Below are 19,782 nucleotides of genomic sequence, written 5' to 3'. Positions count from 1 at the left end.
GTGCGGCTCGTGAATTGCGTACCGTTGTCGGTGATTATCCTGTTAGGGGTCCCGAAGCGGCAAACAACCGACCTGAAGAACTTGACTGCTGACTGTGCTGTCACCTTCCTCACTGGCTCCACTTCCGGCCACTTTGTGAACTTGTCGATTGCAACGTACAAGTACTCAAAGCCCCCTATTGCTCAGGGAAAGGGGCCGAGAATGTCGAGCCCCCAGACCGAAAATGGCCAGGATAAAGGGATCGTCTGGAGAGCTTGAGCTAGTTGGTGTATCTGCTTGAAATGGAACTGGCACGCTTCACACTTGGTTACTTGTGCAGTTGCATCCTGGAGGGCTGTCGGCCAAAAGAAACCTTGCCGGAACGCTTTGCCGACAAGTGCTCTTGCGCCAATGTGGTGACCACATATGCCTCCATGTATCTCTGCCAACAGTTTTTGTCCGTCTTCCCGATGAATACACTTCAATTTCACACCGTTGAGTCTTCTTCTGTACAATGTCTTGTCAACAAACTAGTACATACTTGACTGTCGGGCTACTCTTTCCACTTCTTCTTGTTCTTCGGGAAGTTCTCCTGTCTGAAGGAAATGGACAATGTGCTGCGCCCATGCTGGAGCTTGTGGCTCGACAACAAGGACTAAAGGCAAATCTGCTGCTGCGGGAACATCCGCTTCTACGGCAAGAACCTGCGGCTCTGCCGGAGCTTGACATTCCCCGACAAGCTTGCCGGAGCAAAACTTGTTGGGAGCTTCTGCTTCAACGGAACAAACCCTAGGGCTTGCCGGAGCATCTTGCTCCTCAGCGCTCTTGGTGTTGGTCTCAGCTGCTGCGGGAACATCCGCTTCTACGGCGAGAAGCTGCGTCTCTGCCGGAGCTTGACGTTCCCCGACAAGCTTGCCGGAGCAAAACTTATCGGGAGCTTCTGCTTCAACGGAACAAACCCTAGGGCTTGCCGGAGCAGACTGCTCCTCAGCGCCTTCGGCGTTGATCTTAGGGACCTTCTTGGCGGCGGCTTCGGGAAGCTCTGCCGGCAAGTAGTCACCAGAAATCAACTTCCTCTTCTTGCTCTGTCCAGTTGATGGCGTTACAGACGGTTGAGTCAGCTTGAGCACAAAGATCCCTGGTTCCACAGGTAATTTAAGTGCGGCGCACTTTGACAGGCCATCAGCAATGGCGTTCTGAGCCCTTGGAACATGCTCCATTTGTAGGCCGTCAAAGTGCTCTTCTAGCTTTCTCACTTCGTCGACGTAAGCTTCCATCAACGGACTCTGATAACTCTTGTTTACTTGGCGGACGACAAGCTGTGAGTCACCCCCGACAATGAGCTTCTTGATCCCAAGGTCTACCGCGATCCTGAGACCGGCAAGCAATCCTTCATACTCTGCAGTATTGTTTGTTGCTTGCTCCTTGGGAAAGTGCATCTGGACTACGTACTTGAGGTGCTCTCCGGTGGGTGCGACAAGCAGCACACCAGCGCCGGCGCCTTGCAGCGAAAAGGCACCATCAAAGTACATCAGCCATTCTTTGCTTGCTTCCTTGACGGGGATGCTCATTTCTGGAATTTCTTCATCTGGTGTTGGCGTCCATTCTGCTATAAATTCTGCCAATGCTCTGCTTTGGATAGTTGAAGTACTCTCAAACTTGAGGCCAAAGCTTGACAGTTCCAGTGCCCACTCAACAATCCTGCCTGTCGCTTCTGGATTCTGTAGTATCCTCTTCAGCGGAAAGCGAGTGACAACTGTGATCTCATGTGCTTGGAAGTAATGGCGCAGCTTTCTCGAGGCCATGAGAAGGCCAAAAAGCAATTTCTGCACACCAGAGTACCTTGACCTAGCCCCCTGCAGAAGGGAACTGACAAAGTAAACTGGGCGCTGCACCATTTTCTTCTGTGTCTCCTCGTGCATCTGCGCAGATCCATCTTTGTCGGGACCAGAGCTTGCCGGGGAAGCCCCTTGCTTGTCGCTGGATGCGCTTGCCGTGGTTTCTGGCTCGTCATCTGCCTCCCTCTCTGCTACTAACGCAGCACTAACCACTTGATTGGTTGCCGCTATGTACAGCAGCAACTTCTCTTGTGGCTTAGGTGCGACAAGTATTGGAGGGGAGGACAGGTATCTCTTCAAGTCTTGCAGCGCAGCCTCCGCTTCCAGAGTCCATTTCATTGGACCTGCCTTTTTCAATAATTTGAAAAACGGCAGGGCGCGCTCAGCAGACCTAGAGATAAACCTGCTGAGAGCAGCCACACAACCGGCAAGTCTTTGTACATCCTTGACGCGCTTTGGTGCTTCAATCTGCTCAATGGCCTTGATCTTGTCGGGATTGGCTTCAATTCCCCGTTGAGACACAAAGAACCCGAGAAGCTTGCCGGAAGGGACTCCAAACACACACTTCTCGGGGTTGAGCTTGAGGCTGATCTTGCGCAGATTTGCAAAGGTCTCGTCTAAATCTTGGATCAGAGTTGCTTTGTCTTTGCTCTTGACCACTATGTCATCCATGTAGGCTTCCACATTTCTGTGTATTTGTAGCTCCAAAGCGACATGGACTACTCTTGCAAATGTTGAACCAGCATTTTTTAAACCAAAAGGCATCCGTACGAAACAGTACGTGCCACATGGAGTAATAAATGCGGTCTTCTCCTCATCCTCTTCTGCCATGAAGGTATCCTGAGTATGCGTCAAGAAATGAAAGCAAATCACATCCGGCTGTGGAGTCAACAATCTGGTCAATGCGCGGCAAAGGAAATGGGTCTTTGGGACAAGCTTTGTTAACATCGGTAAAATCGATACAAAGTCTCCATTTCCCGTTTGCTTTGCGCACGACTACAGGATTGGCCAACCACGTAGGATGGAGCACTCCTCTGACAAGGCCTGCTGCTTCCAACTTCTTGATCTCTTCTGCAATAAACTCTTGGCGCTCCACTGCTTGCTTCCTGACCTTCTGCTTGACGGGCCGCGCATGAGGACAAATGGCAAGCTGGTGCTCAATTACTTTCCTGGGAACACCGGGGATGTCAGACGGTTGCCACGCAAACACGTCGACATTCGCCCGCAGGAAAGCAATGAGCGCGCTTTCCTATTTAGGGTTGAGACTGGCACTGATGGTGAAGGTACCACCAGTGCCGTCCTCCTTGGCGGACACCTTCTTCGTCTCTGGTGGGGCTGCCATTGTCTTCTTACACTTGCCGGTGGAGCTCGATGGTGCGTCCTCGACGGCAGGACCGGCGGACCGAGTCCCTTTCGGTTCGGCGGGGGCGGAGGTCATGCAAAGAGCGGATCGAGGCGAAGCACGCGAGCAGTTTACCCAGGTTCGAGCCGCACGGATGCGTAAAACCCTACTCCTGCTTTGTGGTTTGTATTGATTTCTTGCTCTGGAGCGCGAAGTGCTACAGTACACTTCAGCAGCTAACGAGACCGAGCGTGAGTGTTCGAACCAGCTAACCCCCCTCTATGTTGCGCACGGGCCTCCTTTTTTATGCTCAAGGGGTCACCGACAGGTGGCAACGTAGACAAGGGCAAAAAGGGAAATGTGTTGCGGTGGGTACAGCCACCTGCTACAGTGTATCATACCTAACCCTGACGGCAGGGGACAAGGGCCTTAAATGCCCGTCTGCGTCGCCTAAATAGTGTAAAAGGGACCGTCAGGGACGCCACCGCTCGCCACGGCGGCAATCTTGTCAGCGCCGCTTGCCACCGCTCACCGCTGGCTGCACAGCCTCCCGCCACGTATGCTGGGAAGGGTCCCAGAGCGACACGTTGGTGGATGTGCTGGAGCGCGGGCACGAAGTGGTGGCTTGCCGCGGCAAGCGCCTTGCCGCGGTCGTTGTCTTGTCGCGTCCGGGAGCTTGTCGCTCACCGGGCCTTGCCGGGACGTGTGGCGCGCCGCGACAAGTTCTTTAAGATGCCTTGGGCGGCCTTTCCGGCAAACTCCTCTTGCCGGGGTCTTGAGGTGCCTTAGTTGGCCTTCCCGGCAAGCTCCTCTTGCCGGGGTCTTGTCTCCTTAAATGGCTCCAGGGAAACCACGGAGGACCTTGGCGGTCACCCGGCAAGCCTTGCCGCGGGATGCTGCGACTGCCCGTGCATAAGTTCGGGATACTAGGGTACCCCTATTCTGGTACACCGACATATACGGGTTACTCCGAAGCATCATTTGGGTGTATGCCATGGCCGTGTCATGCGGAATGTTCACCTATTTTTTTTTCTCATAGGGACCAAGTTATAATATAATTTGTTATTTGCATTTTATTCACATGTGAAATGCCTTGTCGTTGTTGTACTTACAGCGTACTCGTCATGTGCAATGTGCTGAGGAGGATCTGCTATAATGCTGTTGTCATCTGCACGGAGAGAGAAATAAATCTCTGTAAGGCCAGTTTACAAAACAAAATTAAAATTCTGTTAATAGATGCTGAACTAAGGTGCATGGGGTGTGTTTTGACATGCTTGAGTGTGTAAGGAAATTGTGTCCCAGCATGATCTTGATTTTGCAAGTCAACGTAGGGTTGTTACTGAAACTTACCTTGGTGAGTACTTGTTCCTCCATAAAATCCAATCTGCTAATAGATTTTGTATGTCATGTGAAAACCATACAGTTCAGGCATTTTTTTTGTCTCCTTAGAGAAAATGATTGACTTGTACAGTTGCACTATGACAATTAGTCAAGCAGCAGCCAAAATGTTTTACTTTTCTTGATATACGGGGTTGTAAAAACCTATGCTGATAGTGGCAATGCCCATTCCAGCTGCCGCAAATTGACTGGCACCTCGAAGTAGCTACCTGTGTATTAAAATGTGAATTGCTGATATTCTTTTCTCATTAACTTTGTCCCGATCTAATAGCCTCCATACAAATCCAGAATTCCTTCACAAGACATCAGACGAAACTCAAAACACTAAGTGGAATCAGCTTAGCTCTTAGCAACAGAAAGCGAACTGTCCTGCCTTTTGCTTGTGTCTGAACATATTCCCTAGGACATCTTGTTATTTTTGCAGGCATATAAAAAAGCTGGATCAAAGGAGCATACAACAACAAATACAGGAGCGGGTGGGGGATATGAGAGATATGCTAACCTTGGTGAGTACTTGTTCCTCCATCCATTTTATATATATGCTTGATTTCTTGCAAAATTCCTAAATTTAATATATGCGAGGTTTTAGGGAGGGGTGAAGCAATTCTCCTGTGAAGGGTAAGAGGGAGAGGGAGAAGGCAGGAAAAGTGGGGAGGAGTGTTTAATAGGGGAAAGAGGCGGGGTTTTGGATTTCTACCTTGTGTTTCTCTCTTTTTTTGTGTGTGATTTTTGTGTTGACTTGTGGGTTTGGAGACCAACTCCAAAGGTCAGGAGCCGAACAGAAGAAACTAAGAAAAAACAAGTAAAAAGCCCAGTAAAAATAAACAACAAACCACATGAAGCAGGGGAGGGAAGTATTTGCAATACAAGTCCATCTGTAGTCGGTCGGCTGAGAATTAGTATAGGCGCACCCTTATTATAGCAATCGTACATATTCAGCTGCTTAACAAGGCGGCTTCATGTGGCTACACATTGAGACCAACGTTTTTGTACTTGGATTGAACTTAGCCCAATAGATTCCATCTTGAAAGGATAGGCGAGACACAATAGATATTACAACACTTTGAAAAGGCTGACAGCTACAGAATACAAACAAATACAAAATGAAAGTCACGAGACGATACATGTGAATGCTACATTAGCTTTGGTCCAAGCTTGTGTTTACATCGAGGACACGGGAAATAAAAAGGGACAAGTCGGCACATGAACCTAAGTAACCCAAGTGCTCCTTCGCGTGCGTATATGCTTTTGCTTCGTAGGGCCACGCACGGTGCATGTGAGACCGTGTGTGGGTAGTTTCCTTGTTAGTTCGTACGTTCAGATGGGTTGTCCTTTTTGCCCACTTGTTTTCTAATCTCAAGCCACTTATCAAACCTTGGAGCCGTTGGTTGCATGTTGTAGATTAGCCACGGTACATTTTTATTCTCGTGCAGTTACATGTAAGTTATGTATACGAGTTAGAGGCTAATCACCCCAGCTAATCTTTTCTCCTAGCAAAGCTTGTCGTTGACCTGTATGCTGCGATCAGCGCCAAGTCATGCAAGCGCATTATTTTTCCTTTCATATTATGCATGTAGATGATGTCTTCGCCCGAGTTGGGGCTTGAGGGAGGGGAGTCGGGGCAGGTGGCCTCGACAACTCCCATCTCTCTACCGTCGCCGGTGATCCAGATCTTAGAGGCGTCGGCGGGTGCTGCGACAGGTAGTCCGAGGCAGGTGGCCTCGGCTATTTCGTCCCCGGTGGCGGCGACGGCGCCCGCGACCTCTGTGGCGCGGGGGGGGGGGGGGGGGGGGGGGGGGGGGGTTCGGGGCAGGTGGCCCTGACTCCTCCTTCTTCTGCGGCGGTCAGGAGGACCGTCTCGCCGACGACGCCGGCGCGCCACTTGGCGCCGAGGGATGGGGCAGGAGGAGGGAGCGAGCAGGTGGCCCCAGCTGTCCCGTCTCTTATCCTACCCGTGGGGCACTTGTCCGAGGGGCTTGGGAGCCCGCAGCCGCCTCCTCTGTTTACTAGAGAGGAGGTTGTGGCCTTTGGCGGGATCCCGGACCCGGTCTCGACGGGGAGACGGATGAGTGCTCGCGTTCAGGAGCTTCCGGAGGTGGATGATATGCAGCAGCGGTGCGCTATGAGGGCGGCCAAGCTTCACGATGCTGCGATATCTTCTGGTATGTCCGTCAACATATCTAATTCTTTATTGCATTTTTCTCATGAGGAGATTATTAATAATGCAAACCAATTAGGAGTCACACTAGGAGTTACTGATAGTGAGATCTCCAATTCGGTGAATAATATGTTAGATTTGGAGGCGCAGCGTGCCTTAGAGACTATTCGTAATCTTGCAGCGGTTAAACCCATGAATGATGAGGAGATTGATGCGTTAGGGGTTAGAGTGCTAGATAATCTGTGTGCGGATCTAGCACCTTCTAATCATGAGTCTGAGGACGATGAGGTGCCCCTAGATGTTGCAGCTGTTAGTTCCGTTGAGTCCGGTTATGAGGACCGGGCGACAGAGCCCACTAAGCCAAAGCGTAAGTGGAAACGGAAGATTTATCCCGACTCTGCAGTTCGTAGGAGTGCTAGGATTCGGACTACTAAAAAATTCCATGACGAAATATGAAAGGAATCTTTTGGAATAGCAGAGGTCTGAAAGACTTAGCTAAAAGAAGGTTTCTTGCTGAGGCTTCTCTGGAACATTGGTTAGATTTTATTGCTCTATCGGAAACCGGCAGAGATAATTTTGCGCCGCAGTTTCTATCCTCTCTTGCGGGTGGTATTGATTTCGATTGGCATTGCCTCCCTCCACGAGGAAGATCGGGAGGTATCTTACTGGGTGTGAGATGCGATTCCCTTGAAGTCCGGAGTGTAGTAATGGGCGACTTCGCGGTAAAGTTTCGCGTTAGGTCTAAAGTTGATGGGTTGAACTAGGCTTTGGTGGCGGTTTATGGTGCCGCACAGCCCGAGCTTAAACCGAAGTTTCTGGCGGACCTTGTTCGAATCTGTGGGTCCGAGCAGCTTCCGATTTTGGTCGGGGTGATTTCAATATCATTAGGAGGAGAGAGGAGAAAAATAATGATAACTTTGATGGCAGGTGGTCGTTTATGTTCAATACCATCATTGAACGCTTGGATCTGAGGGAGATAGAGCTTTCTGGTAGAAAGTTTACCTGGGCTAATGCTCTGCCAAACCCGACATATGAAAAGCTTGATCGAGTTCTCGCGAGCGTGGAGTGGGAACAAAAGTTCCCTCTTGTTACGGTGCAAGCTCTCACGCGGGGAGTTTCCGATCACACACCATTGTTCGTCGACTCAGGGGAGCCAAACCATATGGGAAACAAAAACACCTTCTCATTCGAGATGGCCTGGTTCGAACGCGAGGGGTTCTTGGACCTCATAGCCAGGGAATGGGCTAAGGGTGTAGGAGGTAGGACGGCGGTCGAGCGTTGGCAGAATAAAATTAGGCATTTGAGAAGTTTCTTACGGGGTTGGGCTAAGAACCTCAGTGGGGTGTATAAGATCGAGAAGGATAGGCTCCTTTCTCTTGTACAGGCCCTGGACATAAAAGCCGAATCCGCGATTTTGCTGCCTCCTGAGCTCCAGGTTAAAAATGAGGCGGAGAAGAGGTTGAAAGAACTTCTCCGCGAAGAAGAATTGAAGTGGGCTTTGCGAGCTAAGGTCCGCAAAGTGGTCCAAGGGGACGCGAATACTCAATTCTTTCACCTCATTGCTAATGGCAAGCACAGAAAGAAGCGGATCTTTCAACTTGAACAGGATGAGGGTACTATTTTAGGTCAGGATAATCTCAAAACCTATATTACCGATTATTATAGACAGTTATTTGGACCTCCGGAGGATAATTGTGCGTCCCTCGATGAGTCCAGGACTGAGGATGTGCCTCAATTGTCTGATGCCGATAATGATATCCTGGTTGCCCCGTTCTCAGAGAAGGAGGTGTTTGATGCTATTGCACAAATGAAAAACAATAAGGCTCCCGGACCGGATGGGTTCCCGGTCGAGTTCTATAAAAAGTGCTGGCACATTATTAAGGGGGATTTACTACCTATGTTTCATGATCAATTCTCTGGACAGCTTCAATTATTTCACTTGAATTTTGGAACTATCACATTGCTCCCTAAGAAAACATTGTTGGGTTTCGTAGTAATTTCAAAAAATTTCCTACGCACACGCAAGATCATGTGATGCATAGCAACGAGAGGGGAGAGTGCTGTCTACGTAACCACGCAGACCGACTGCGGAAGCGTTGACGCAACGTAGAGGAAGTAGTCGTACGTCTTCACGATCCAACCGATCAAGCACCGAAACTACGGCACCTCCGAGTTCGAGCACACGTTCAGCTCGATGATGATCCCCGGACTCCGATGCAGCAAAGTGTCGGGGAAGAGTACCGTCAGCACGACGGCGTGGTGACGATCTTGATGCACTACAGCAGCAGGGCTACGCCTAAACTCCGCTACAGTATTATCAAGGACTATGGTGGCTGGGGGCACCGCACACGGCTAAGGAATAGATCACGTGGATCAACTTCTGCCTTTCTGGGGTGCCTCTGCCTTAGTATATAAAGGAGCCAAGGGGGAGGGGGCCGCCGGCCAGGAGGTGGGCGCAGGAGGAGTCCTACTCCTTCGAGGAGTAGGACTCCCCCCCCCAATCCTAGTTGGACTAGGATTCCCCGAGGGGGAAAGAGGGAGAGGGGGGCCGGCCACCTCTCCTAGTCCTAATAGGACTAGGGGAGGGGGGAGGCGCGCGGCCACCTTGGGCTGCCCCTTTCTCCTTTCCACTAAAGCCCATTAAGGCCCATATGGCTCCCGGGGGGTTCCGGTAACCCCCCGGTACTCCGGTAAAATCCCGATTTCACCCGGAACACTTCCGATGTCCAAATATAGGCTTCCAATATATCAATCTTTATGTCTCGACCATTTCGAGACTCCCCGTCATGTCCGTGATCACATCCGGGACTCCGAACAACCTTCGGTACATCAAAATGCATAAACTCATAATATAACTGTCATCGTAACCTTAAGCGTGCGGACCCTACGGGTTCGAGAACAATGTAGACATGACCGAGACACGTCTCCGGTCAATAACCAATAGCGGGACCTAGATGCCCATATTGGCTCCAACATATTCTACGAAGATCTTTATCGGTCAGACCGCATAACAACATAGGTTGTTCCCTTTGTCATCGATATGTTACTTGCCCGAGATTCGATCGTCGGTATTCCAATACCTAGTTCAATCTCATTACCGGCAAGTCTCTTTACTCGTTCTGTAATACATCATCCCGCAACTAACTCATTTAGTTGCAATGCTTGCAAGGCTTAAGTGATGTGTATTACCGAGAGGGCCCAGAGATACCTCTCCGACAATTGGAGTGACAAAACCTAATCTCGAAATACGCCAACCCAACATGTACCTTTGGAGACACCTGTAGTAACTCCTTTATAATCACCCAGTTACGTTGTGACGTTTGGTAGTACCCAAAGTGTTCCTCCGGTAAACGGGAGTTGCATAATCTCATAGTTATAGGAACATGTATAAGTCATGAAGAAAGCAATAGCAACATACTAAACGATCGGGTGCTAAGCTAATGGAATGGGTCATGTCAATCAGATCATTCTCTTAATGATGTGATCCCGTTAATCAAATAACAACTCATTGTTCATGGTTAGGAAACATAACCATCTTTGATTAACGAGATAGTCAAGTAGAGGCATACTAGTGACACTTTGTTTGTCTATGTATTCACACGTGTATTATGTTTCCAGTTAATACAATTCTAGCATGAATAATAAACCTTTATCATGATTATAAGGAAATAAATAATAACTTTATTATTGCCTCTAGGGCATATTTCTTCAGTCTCCCACTTGCACTACAGTCAATAATCTAGATTACACCGTAATGATTCTAACACCCATGGAGCCTTGGTGCTGATCATGTTTTGCTCGTGGAAGAGGCTTAGTCAACGGGTCTGCAACATTTAGATCCGTATGTATCTTGCAAATCTCTATGTCTCCCACCTGGACTAGATCCCGGATGGAATTGAAGCGTCTCTTGATGTGCTTGGTTCTCTTGTGAAATCTGGATTCCTTTGCCAAGGCAATTGCACCAGTATTGTCACAAAAGATTTTCATTGGACCCGATGCACTAGGTATGACACCTAGATCGGATATGAACTCCTTCATCCAGACTCCTTCATTTGCTGCTTCCGAAGCAGCTATGTACTCCGCTTCACATGTAGATCCCGCTACGACGCTTTGTTTAGAACTGCACCAACTGACAGCTCCACCGTTTAATGTAAACACGTATCCGGTTTGCGATTTAGAATCGTCCGGATCAGTGTCAAAGCTTGCATCAACGTAACCTTTTACGGTGAGCTCTTTGTCACCTCCATATACGAGAAACATATCCTTAGTCCTTTTCAGGTATTTCAGGATGTTCTTGACCGCTGTCCAGTGATCCACTCCTGGATTACTTTGGTACCTCCCTGCTAGACTTATAGCAAGGCAGACATCAGGTCTGGTACACAGCATTGCATACATGATAGATCCTATCGCTGATGCATAGGGAACATCTTTCATATTCTCTCTATCTTCTGCAGTGGTCGGGCATTGAGTCTTACTCAACTTCACACCTTGTAACACAGGCAAGAATCCTTTCTTTGCTTGATCCATTTTGAACTTCTTCAAAATCTTGTCAAGGTATGTGCTTTGTGAAAGTCCAATTAAGCGTCTTGATCTATCTCTATAGATCTTTATGCCTAATATGTAAGTAGCTTCATCGAGGTCTTTCATTGAAAAACTCTTATTCAAGTATCCCTTTATGCTATCCAGAAATTCTATATCATTTCCAATTAGTAATATGTCATCTACATATAATATCAGAAATGCTACAGAGCTCCCACTCACTTTCTTGTAAATACAGGCTTCTCTGAAAGTCTGTATAAAACCAAATGCTTTGATTACACTATCAAAACGTTTATTCCAACTCCGAGAGGCTTGCACCAGTCTATAAATGGATCGCTGGAGCTTGCACACTTTGTTAGCTCCCTTTGGATCGACAAAACCTTCCGGTTGCATCATATACAACTCTTCTTCCAGAAATCCATCCAGGAATGCAGTTTTGACATCCATCTGCCAAATTTCATAATCATAAAATGCGGCAATTGCTAACATGATTCGGACAGACTTAAGCATCGCTACGGGTGAGAAGGTCTCATCGTAGTCAATCCCTTGAACTTGCCGAAAACCTTTCGCGACAAGTCGAGCTTTGTAGACAGTGATATTACCGTCAGCGTCAGTCTTCTTCTTGAAGATCCATTTATTCTCAATTGCTTGCCGATCATTGGGCAAGTCAACCAAAGTCCACACTTTGTTCTCATACATGGATCCCATCTCAGATTTCATGGCTTCAAGCCACTTTGCGGAATCTGGGCTCACCATCGCTTCTTCATAGTTCGTAGGTTCATCATGATCTAGTAGCATGACTTCCAGAACGGGATTACTGTACCACTCTGGTGCGGATCTTGCTCTGGTTGATCTACGAGGTTCAGTATTATATGTTCTGAAGTTTCATGATCATTATCATTAGCTTCCTCACTAACTGGTGTAGGTGTCATAGAAACAGTTTTCTGTGATGTACTACTTTCCAATAAGGGAGCAGGTACAGTTACCTCGTCAAGTTCTACTTTCCTCCCACTCACTTCTTTCGAGAGAAACTCCTCCAGAAAGTTTCCGAATTTAGCAAAAAAAGTCTTGCCTTCGGATCTGTGATAGAAGGTGTATCCAATAGTTTCCTTTGGATATCCTATGAAGACACATTTCTCCGATTTGGGTTCGAGCTTATCAGGTTGAAGCTTTTTCACATAAGCATCGCAGCCCCAAACTTTCAGAAATGACAACTTTGGTTTCTTGCCAAACCACAGTTCATAAGGCGTCGTCTCAACGGATTTTGATGGTGCCCTATTTAATGTGAATGCGGTCGTCTCTAGAGCGTATCCCCAAAACGATAGCGGTAAATCAGTAAGAGACATCATAGATCGCACCATATCCAGTAAAGTACGATTACGACGTTCGGACACACCATTACGCTGAGGTGTTCCGGGTGGCGTGAGTTGCTAAGCTATTCCACAAATTTTTCAAATGTACACCAAACTCGTAACTCAAATATTCTCCTCCACGATCAGATCGTAGAAACTTTATTTTCTTGTTACGATGATTTTCAACTTCACTCTGAAATTCTTTGAACTTTTCAAATGTTTCAGACTTGTGTTTCATTAAGTAAATATACCCATATCTGCTTAAATCATCTGTGAAGGTGAGAAAATAACGATATCCGCCACGAGCCTCAATATTCATCGGACCACATACATCTGTATGTATGATTTCCAACAAATCTGTTGCTCTCTCCATAGTACCAGAGAACGGCGTTTTGGTCATCTTGCCCATGAGGCACGGTTCGCAAGTACCAAGTGATTCATAATCAAGTGGTTCCAAAAGTCCATCAGAATGGAGTTTCTTCATGCGCTTTACACCGATATGACCTAAACGGCAGTGCCATAAATAAGTTGCACTATCATTATCAACTCTGCATCTTTTGGCTTCAACATTATGAATATGTGTGTTACTACTATCGAGATTCAACAAGAATAGACCACTCTTCAAGGGTGCATGACCATAAAAGATATTACTCATATAAATAGAACAACCATTATTCTCTAATTTAAATGAATAACCGTCTCGCATCAAACAAGATCCAGAAATAATGTTCATGCTTAACGCTGGCACCAAATGACAATTATTTAGGTCTAATACTAATCCCGAAGGTAGATGTAGAGGTAGCGTGCCGACTGCAATCACATCGACTTTGGAACCGTTTCCCACGCGCATCGTCACCTCGTCCTTAACCAATCTTTGCTTGATTCGTAGTCCCTGTTTCGAGTTGCAAATATTAGCAACAGAACCAGTATCAAATACCCAGGTGCTACTGCGAGCATTAGTAAGGTACACATCAATAACATGTATATCACATATACCTTTGTTCACCTTGCCATCCTTCTTATCCGCCAAATACTTGGGGCAGTTCCGCTTCCAGTGACTAGTCTGCTTGCAATAGAAGCACTCAGTTTCAGGCTTAGGTCCAGGTTTGGGTTTCTTCTCTTGAGTAGCAACTTGTTTGCCGTTCTTTTTGAAGCTCCCCTTCTTCTTCCCTTTGCCCTTTTTCTTGAAACTAGTGGTCTTGTTGACCATCAACACTTGATGCTCCTTCTTGATTTCTACCTCCGCAGCTTTCAGCATCGCGAAGAGCTCGGGAATAGTCTTGTTCATCCCTTGCATATTATAGTTCATCACGAAGCTCTTGTAGCTTGGTGGCAGTGATTGAAGAATTCTGTCAATGACGCAATCATCTGGAAGATTAACTCCCAATTGAATCAAGTGATTATTATACCCAGACATTTTGAGTATATGCTCACTGACAGAACTGTTCTCTTTCATCTTGCAGCTATAGAATTTATTGGAGACTTCATATCTCTCAATCCGGGCATTTGCTTGAAATATTAACTTCAACTCCTGGAACATCTCATATGCTCCATGATGTTCAAAACGTCGTTGAAGTCCCGATTCTAAGCCGTAAAGCATGGCACGCTGAACTATCGAGTAGTCATCAGCTTTGCTCTGCCAGACGTTCATAACATCCGGCGTTGCTCCTGCAGCAGGCCTGGCACCCAGCGGTGCTTCCAGGACGTAATTCTTCTGTGCAGCAATGAGGATAATCCTCAAGTTACGGACCTAGTCCGTGTAATTGCTACCATCATCTTTCAACTTTGCTTTCTCAAGGAACGCATTAAAATTCAACGGAACAACAGCACGAGCCATCTATCTACAATCAAACATAAACAAGCAAGATACTAATCAGGTACTAAGTTTCATGATAAATTTAAGTTCAGTTAATCAAATTAATTAAAGAACTCCCACTTAGATAGACATCCCTCTAATCCTCTAAGTGATTACGTGATCCAAATCAACTAAACCATAACCGATCATCACGTGAGATGGAGTAGTTTTCAATGGTGAACATCGTTATGTTGATCATATCTACTATATGATTCACGCTCGACCTTTCGGTCTCCGTGTTCCGAGGCCATATCTGTATATGCTTGGCTCGTCAAGTATAACCTGAGTATTCCGGGTGTGCAACTGTTTTGCACCCGTTGTATTTGAACGTAGAACCTATCACACCCGATCATCACGTGGTGTCTCAGCACGAAGAACTTTCGCAATGGTGCATACTCAGGGAGAACACTTCTTGATAATTTAGTGAGAGATCATCTTATAATGCTACCGTCAATCAAAGCAAGATAAGATGCATAAAAGGATAAACATCACATGCAATCAATATTAGTGATATGATATGGCCATCATTATCTCGTGCTTGTGATCTCCATCTCTGAAGCACCGTCGCGATCACCATCGTCACCGGCGTGACACCTTGATCTCCATCGTAGCATCGTTGTCGTCTCGCCAAGCTTGTGCTTCCACGACTATCACTACCGCTTAGTAATAAAGTAAAGAATTACATCGCGATTTCATTGCATACAATAAAACGACAACCATAAGGCTCCTGCCAGTTGCCGATAACTCGGTTACAAAACATAATCATCTCATACAATTAAATTCAGCATCATGTCTTGACCATATCACATCACAACATGCCCTGCAAAAACAAGTTAGACGTCTTCTACTTTGTTGTTGCAAGTTTTACGTGGCTGCTACGGGCTTAAGCAAGAACCAATCTCACCTACGCATCAAAACCACAACGATAGTTTGTCAAATAAACTCTGTTTTAACCTTCGCAAGGACCGGGCATAGCCATACTTTGTTCAACTAAAGTTGGAGAGACAGTCGCCCGCAAGCCACCTATGTGCAAAGCACGTCGGGGAAACCGGTCTCGCGTAATCGTACGCGTAATGTTGGTCCGGGTCGTCTCGTCCAACAATGACGCCGAACCAAAGTGTGACATGCTGGTAGGCAGTATGACTTATATCGCCCACAACTCACTTGTGTTCTACTCCCGTGCAAATAACATCAACATAAATAACCTAGGCTCGGATGCCACTGTTGGGTTTCGTAGTAATTTCAAAAAAATTCCTACGCACACGCAAGATCATGTGATGCATAGCAACGAGAGGGGAGAGTGATGTCTACGTACCCACGCAGACCGACTGCGGAAGCGTTGACGCAACGTAGAGGAAGTAGTCGTACGTCTTCACGATCCAACCGATCAAGCACCGAAACTACGGCACCTCCGAGTTCGAGCACACGTTCAGCTCGATGACGATCCCCGGACTCCGATGCAGCAAAGTGTCGGGGAAGAGTACCGTCAGCACGACGGCGTGGTGACGATCTTGATGCACTACAGCAGCACGGCTACGCCTAAACTCTGCTACAGTATTATCGAGGACTATGGTGGCTGGGGGCACCGCACACGGCTAAGGAATAGATCACGTGGATCAACTTGTGCCTTTCTGGGGTGCCTCTGCCTCAGTATATAAAGGAGCCAAGGGGGAGGGGCCGCCGGCCAGGAGGTGGGCGCAGGAGGAGTCCTACTCCTTCCGGGATTAGGACTCCCCCCCCAATCCTAGTTGGACTAGGATTCCCCGAGGGGGAAAGAGGGAGAGGGGGCCGGCCACCTCTCCTAGTCCTAATAGGACTAGGGGAGGGGGGAGGCGCGCAGCCACCTTGGGCTGCCCCTTTCTCCTTTCCACTAAAGCCCATTAAGGCCCATATGGCTCCCGGGGGGTTCCGGTAACCTCCCGGTACTCCGGTAAAATCCCGATTTCACCCGGAACACTTCCGATGTCCAAATATAGGCTTCCAATATATCAATCTTTATGTCTCGACCATTTCGAGACTCCCCGTCATGTCCGTGATCACATCCGGGACTCCGAACAACCTTCGGTACATCAAAATGCATAAACTCATAATATAACTGTCATCGTAACCTTAAGCGTGCGGACCCTACGGGTTCGAGAACAATGTAGACATGACCGAGACACGTCTCCGGTCAATAACCAATAGCGGGACCTAGATGCCCATATTGGCTCCAACATATTCTACGAAGATCTTTATCGGTCAGACCGCATAACAACATAGGTTGTTCCCTTTGTCATCGATATGTTACTTGCCCGAGATTCGATCGTCGGTATTCCAATACCTAGTTCAATCTCATTACCGGCAAGTCTCTTTACTCGTTCTGTAATACATCATCCCGCAACTAACTCATTTAGTTGCAATGCTTGCAAGGCTTAAGTGATGTGTATTACCGAGAGGGCCCAGAGATACCTCTCCGACAATTGGAGTGACAAAACCTAATCTCGAAATACGCCAACCCAACATGTACCTTTGGAGACACCTGTAGTACTCCTTTATAATCACCCAGTTACGTTGTGACGTTTGGTAGTACCCAAAGTATTCCTTCGGTAAACGGGAGTTGTATAATCTCATAGTTATAGGAACATGTAAAAGTCATGAAGAAAGCAATAGCAACATACTAAACGATCGGGTGCTAAGCTAATGGAATGGGTCATGTCAATCAGATCATTCTCTTAATGATGTGATCCCGTTAATCAAATAACAACTCATTGTTCATGGTTAGGAAACATAACCATCTTTGATTAACGAGCTAGTCAAGTAGAGGCATACTAGTGACACTTTGTTTGTCTATGTATTCACACATGTATTATGTTTTCGGTTAATACAATTCTAGCATGAATAATAAACCTTTATCATGATTATAAGGAAATAAATAATAACTTTATTATTGCCTCTAGGGCATATTTCCTTCAAACATATGCTGTGAGAATTGAGCAGTTCAGGCCGATCTGCCTCCTCAATGTTAGTTTCAAAATCTTCACCAAGGTCGGGACCAATAGGCTCACACAGATTACGCATTCTGTGGTGCAACAATCCCAAACTGCTCATCCCGGACAGGAACATCCTTGAAGGGGTGGTTGTTCTTCATGAAGCGCTCCATGAAATCCACTCCAAAAAATTAGATGGAGTAATTTTTAAGGTGGATTTCGAAAAAGCGTACGATAAGGTCAAGTGGCCATTCCTCCAACAGGCATTGCGTATGAAAGGTTTTGATGAAGCCTGGCGCCGACAGGTCGAATCCTTTACGCAAAAAGGGAGTGTGGGAATTAAAGTGAATGACGATATGGGTCATTACTTCCAGACACATAAAGGCCTCAGACAAGGAGATCCGATGTCCCCTATCCTGTTTAACATTGTGGTGGATATGTTAGCAATTTTGATAGGAAGGGCTAAGGAGAATGGTCAAGTGGGTGGTTTGGTACCTCATCTTGTTGATGGAGGTGTATCCATCCTTCAATACGCTGATGATACAATCATCTTTATGGAGCATGATTTGGCCAAGGCGAGAAATATGAAGCTGGTGTTATGCCTTTTTGAACAATTGATCGGGTTAAAGATTAACTTTCATAAGAGCGAGTTATTTTGCTTTGGTAGAGCCAAAGACGAACAGGAGTCTTATAGGCAATTGTTTGGGTGCGAGTTGGGGAGTTTACCTTTCTCATACCTTGGTATTCCGATACACCATCGTAGGCTGACAAACAGAGAATGGAAGTGCATCGAGGATCGATTTGAGAAGAAACTGAGATGCTGGAAGGGTAAGCTCATGTCATACGGAGGCCGTTTGATCTTGATTAATTCGGTGCTCACGAGTATGCCTATGTTCCTCTTATCGTTCTTTGAGGTCCCAGTTGGTGTTGGGAAAAGACTGGACTTCTATCGGTCGCGCTTCTTTTGGCAGGGTGATGAACTCAAAAGAAAATACCGGCTTGCTAAATGGGACATCATCTGTCGACCGAAAGACCAAGGGGGTCTTGGTATTGAAAATCTTGAAGTTAAGAACAGATGCCTTCTTAGTAAGTGGTTGTGGAAGCTTTCTTCCGGGACTGAGGCCATGTGGGCGCAGATCCTCCGCAGCATGTACCTCCAGACTAAAACATTGTCCCAGGTCACAGTCAGGCCGTCTGATTCGCCTTTCTGGAAAGGACTAATGAAAGTCAAACAATCAATGTTTAATAGGACGAGGTTTGTTATTGGAAACGGTGCAAGTACACGTTTCTGGGAGGATACTTGGCTTGGTGACTCACCTTTAGCCATTCAATATCCGTCTTTATATCGGATTGCTCAACGACGTGAGGTGTTCATGGCAACAGTATTTCAATCTATCCCCCTTAATATTCAGTTTAGACGGTCGCTAGCGGGCAATCGTTGGGAAGAATGGCTCCATCTAGTTAGGAAACTAATGGAGGTTCAACTTTCTCACCAACCCGATGGATTACGCTGGAAGTTGACTAGTTCTGGAGTATTTACAGTTAAATCAATGTATATTGATGTTATTAATTCGAACTCCATTCCAACTTCCAAGTATGTCTGGGTTGTCAAAGTTCCTTTAAAAATTAAAGTGTTTATGTGGTTTGTCCATAAACTATTTTAACAAAGGACAACTTGATAAAGCGTAATTGGATAGGACCTACTAGGTGTAGTTTCTGTGATCAGGATGAGACGATTTAGCATCTATTCTTTGATTGCCCGTTGGCCAAAGTTCTTTGGCGGACGGTCCATATTGCTTTTAATATTACTCCACCGACTTCTGTCAACGCATTATTTGGGACATGGCTTAATGGAGTTGAGCCTGACTTAGCAAGACATTTTCGGGTTGGAGTTTGTGCCTTGTTGTGGACTATCTGAAATTGTAGAAATGATTTGGTTTTTAACAGAACATCACGGATTCATTTTTTGCAGGTTATTTTCCGAGCTACAGCAGTGATCCGTTCGTGGTCGCTACTCACTCCGATGGAGGCCAGGGAGCATTTGGTTACTGGATCTATCCGTTGGGAGATGGTAACTCGGGATATCTTCAACCGGTTTGGATGGCGGTCATGTAATAGGATAGGCAATTAGTTTACCTATCTATTTTTAGCCAGTCGGTTGTGGCGTCTTTTCCTGGCTAGTTTGTGTATCTAGCCTTTTAGGCTCTGTGTGAGCTGCCTTTTTCTTTTTTTTCAGTTGGAGACTTTGGAACCTTGTTGCCACTTTTTGTTATTTGATTAATAAGATGGCTGTATGCATCACTCTAATGCAGGGGCCGGGGAACCCCCTTTTTGAAAAAAAAAATTATGCATGTA

This window comes from Triticum urartu, chromosome 6 (genome assembly GCF_003073215.2).
Source record: "Triticum urartu cultivar G1812 chromosome 6, Tu2.1, whole genome shotgun sequence".
NCBI classification, from domain to species: Eukaryota; Viridiplantae; Streptophyta; class Magnoliopsida; order Poales; family Poaceae; genus Triticum; species Triticum urartu.
The sequence above is the reverse complement of the archived record's forward strand: the minus strand, read 5'-3'. Positions refer to the sequence as shown.